Consider the following 4,416-nt stretch of genomic DNA (forward strand, 5'->3'; position numbering starts at 1 on the left):
AAATGGGAGGCTGGGAGGAGGCGGAAACTTTTTTTTTCCTATTCTCAATAAAAAAAAAAATTAAAAAAAATTATCCCTGTTTGGCTTCAGATGAGATTAATAAGCAAAAAACCATACCCATCTACTCAATTTCTTATTAATCATTGTAATTTAGAGACATGCAATCACTTTGCCAATGTGTTACCCTTTTCTCTGTTTTCTTATTTTAATCTTTCTGGTTTTTTTTTTCTACCTTATTTTATGCCAATACTGAATTTCCATTAACCCTAAATCCTGGAATCTAAAGCTCTTCTTCATTTTTTCTGTTTTTCAAACCTGTCATATTCAATCAGTTGATGCTTTCTCAAAACTGTCCTCAGCACCCTGTTTCTACATTCAGTGTAGAAATTTAGATTCTTGCCATTTCCTGCCTGGAAGATGGCAAGCATGTTTTCTTTCCATGCATTTGTTAGCTGTTCTCTGGCAGCCATATTTCCTATCTGCATCCTTTTTCCTTCACAGCTTCCTTGATTTCCTGCACTCTACAGCTTCTTCCTAATACAGTAAGGATCAGTGTGACTCTGAGCTCTGCCTCTGGCCTTTGACGAGCCTTCCAAAGCAAACTGCTTGTGCAGCAGTGTTCAAGGAGCCAATAGATATAACTTTGTATTATTTAAAAAATTGTAGGAAGAGTGATCTTTGTTTATAAACTGCAGAATATGAACATATTCTCCTTTTCTAATAGAAGTTATCATTTCTCATGAGAAAAACCAGGCTGAAAAAATGCCCGCTCACGAAAGGAGCAGAGTAAAAATTCAGAGAGAATTTGGTTAAAAGTTTCACTAAACCCATGCAAGGGCCACTTTAACACTAGTTCTGAGCTAATTATCCACCTGTGGAATGTGTAACAATACACTAATTTTATGTTTGTTGAAACTGGCAGTACACTAACTTGATCCAAAAAGTCTCCTGTGTTTTACTGTGACTATAGAAGCAACTGTAGTCGTGATTCATCTTCTTACTACAGAAATTGCAGTTTATCACAGGAAAAGATTCTTCAGTGGCTTTGAAATGAAACATAAACTTTATAGAACCCCATATTCCAAACTTACTGCCTTTCTGCCAGTTGTATTGACAAAGTCATAATTCTCATGGCATACCATGATCACAAAAGCTGTGTATTTCAGACAATCTTTTCCTTCATGTGATCTAACGTTAAGCCTCTTCCTGTTCCATCTGCAACAGTGAAGTTTTCTATAACCTCTAAGCAGGGTTATTCCTATCTGTCGTGTATTTGCCTGTTGGTTTCTGGGGTGATGGAATATATGCTTTCTAAGGCTAGTATTGTCTACTTCCTTCCCAATATTGCCTTCATTATCGTCTTTCTCACCTTTCCATTTAATAAATCCTGATTTGGTAACCTTTATGCTCTTCTAACATTTACCACATGCTCAACAAATATGTATGGATTAGATCAAATTGACAAAGACTTCTCTCCAGTAAAATTTACATGCTAGGTGCCATATGCATATAATGCTGCAAAATAATACTGAATGAGCCAAGGGACGTGGAAAAGGTCAAAAGGATTGCCTCACAAGAACTTGTGCCAGCACTTTTGAACTCAGATAATGCAATGATAGGTCTTTCAGGTAATAGAATATAGAAATAGCTGTTCTAATATTACTCTTCCTATACTACTCCCTCTATAGACAAAACCTTGAAGTCAAGAGTGACTTGGAAATACAAGAGGGCTACTGGACTTCTAGTTACTGGTCTAATGCATCTTTGAAAACACGCAATTGCTCTCATGATGTTAAGAAGCCACTAGAGAGGACAACTTTGAGCATGCCCAGTATAATTACATGCCACTATTGGCCACCTATTTTGGTATATTAGCACATCAAATTCATAGATTAAAAACTTTAAAATGATGCTTTAGCTTTTATTTTTATATATTTTTCTTTCTTTTTAATTTTAATTTATTTTTTTAAATTTCATCTTACATTTCAATCACAATTTTCTCTTCCACCTCTCCTCCCACACCCTGCTTCCCATGTCTGACCACGCCCCCTCCTGCATCGACTCTTCCTGTCAAGTAAGGGCTCCCATGGGAAGTCTACAAAGCCTGGTAGATTTTCTGATATACACTGTATTTTTTCTATGAATGTTTTACTTGTACTCTTGACCACATAATATTTACATAAAAGTCAATGCATTGGACACTTATGTAGCCATTAAAGCTGCCAATATCAAGACATTATATCATCCATGTGTAGTTTATCAGGAAATGAAGAAAAAAAACTATAGGAAACAAATGAATTCAAGGTGATGTATTTGATCTGATATCCAATAATCTCTAATTATTTAAATGATGAGTATTTTTATTTCTATGTGTTCTTTGTACAGGGTAATACATACCAGACAGGCAAACTCTGTGAACCTGTGAAACAAGAGCGCATTTGAATATCTTCTTCTGAACAAGGGCGTTTTGCAGTCCAGGTGTTTTGGTCATTGTAAAACACAGAGGGAAAATGAAACCTCACACTGATGCTCAAATTCACACTTCCGACTACGTGGTGATATGCACAGGCTGGTGCTCACACTGAGCTCTGATGTGTAACTTGTGGGAATAGTGCAGATGTAATTGACCTTCGGAGTGTTTCTCCATCACTTCTGTGACCTGACAGCCTTTCCACTCACTCTATTCTCCATAGTCTGTCTAGCTTCCAATGGACATTATTTCATTATGAAATCAGGAAAATTGACTTCTGATTTTACAAACTCTGCATCAAGTCCTCCTCCACAAAATCCCTAGAAGCTGCCAATTTTCCATTGCTTCTGTTACTTAATGCATAGCCTGAACTAATTTGTGGATGCCTAAGATATAGTATTTCTACTCACATTTTTTTTTATCCTGGGTATAGTTTTAATAAGTAGAGAAGTTATAAACAATGTCTGTGATTATATTTGTTCTAAGATGGGTTTTGAGTGTGTCTAAGATTTTTGAGTCTCAATTTTGTCACATACACACTCTGATCAGAGGGGCAAGTCAGAGGATGTACCTGACCAATAGAGGCACAATTCAGAGGATATACCTGATCACTAGGGGCAGGTAAGGTAATGTACCTGATCACCAGGGCAAGGTAAAAAGATGTATCTGATCAACAGAGGGGCAAGTCAGAGGATGTACTTGATCATCAGTTTCTCGGGAGGAAATATGACAGTAATCATGAGTACCATTGAGTCAATTATGCTGAAGACACTGTAAGAGTCTTTAAAATCCCCGACTTTGGTTCTTCTGTTCTACATTCCATGTGTGTTTACTCTTCTCATCTCTCACTTTGGAGCTACTTAGAGATTTAATGGTTTCTAAAACTGTGTGCAAACACAGGAAATCTATTTCTAAGAACTTAGTGGTTCTTGTCGCACATTCTCCCCACCTTGAATTCCCACAGTAACATTACAGTATATATTTCCATTTAAGAATATAATGAGGGTAGAATAAAGAGTAGATAAAAGTTAAATTGTTCATTCTATATCCAACATTTCATGTTGAATTTCTCTTTATCTAAGTGCTGGTATTTTTAATAAGTTTAAATTATTACCTCTATCTCATACTCTTCAAAGGAAACTATAAAATTACTTCCTAGAAATATTACAAAGTGAGTAGATATTATCTGTTTTGCTTTTGTTCTCATATTCTGATAAATTCTTGTTTCCTTTTGGTTTTGGTTTTCTGAGACAGTGTTTCATGTAGCCCAGGCTTTCCTTAGTCTTAGATGAACCACGTAGCTGAAGCTGGTCTTTAGCTCTGAACACTATTGACCTTACCTCCACAGTTGCTAAATTACAGGAATGGACAACAATACTCAGTTTCTTTTGATATTGTGCAAACAACCAGTCATCTAAAGCATTCTACTATATGTATATAAATGTAAAATACAAGAAGAAAATATCTTTACTAAACAACTTGGAAAATGTAGTGCATACAAAATTTATAATAAATGTTCACATGTGTTCAGAAAATATTACATGTAATAAATAATCAGAGATAACTTGAGTCTTTGGTTTAGGAAGTTGTAGAAGGTTTTATCCTTTTAGTTTTTCAGCAGATACATTTGGTAGTTAAGTTATTAGATATTTTCCCAGCAGGACACTACACTTGTTTTTGGAGTAGCTCCCTTCTTATTTCAGTGAATGCTGTATCTCTTCCTGTTCAGTTGATAACATGTGATGAAGTAAATCTAAGTCAATAGTCTAAGTCAATCCATTTGGGGTAAAAATGCTTCAAATAAAGTTCAGATAAATGAGAGATGAGATTCTGTGTAAGTACACACTGGTTCACAGGCAAGGGGGTTTTCTTGTGTGTATGTGTATTGTGTATGTATGCTTTAATTAATATTTACAAAGAATGAGTTTGCTACCTGTTTTTCAGTT

The sequence above is a fragment of the Alexandromys fortis genome, unplaced genomic scaffold (genome assembly GCF_014885135.2).
Source record: "Alexandromys fortis isolate MF-2015 unplaced genomic scaffold, M_Fortis_MF-2015_v1.1 scaffold_2_26212498_36691700, whole genome shotgun sequence".
NCBI lineage: Eukaryota > Metazoa > Chordata > Mammalia > Rodentia > Cricetidae > Alexandromys > Alexandromys fortis.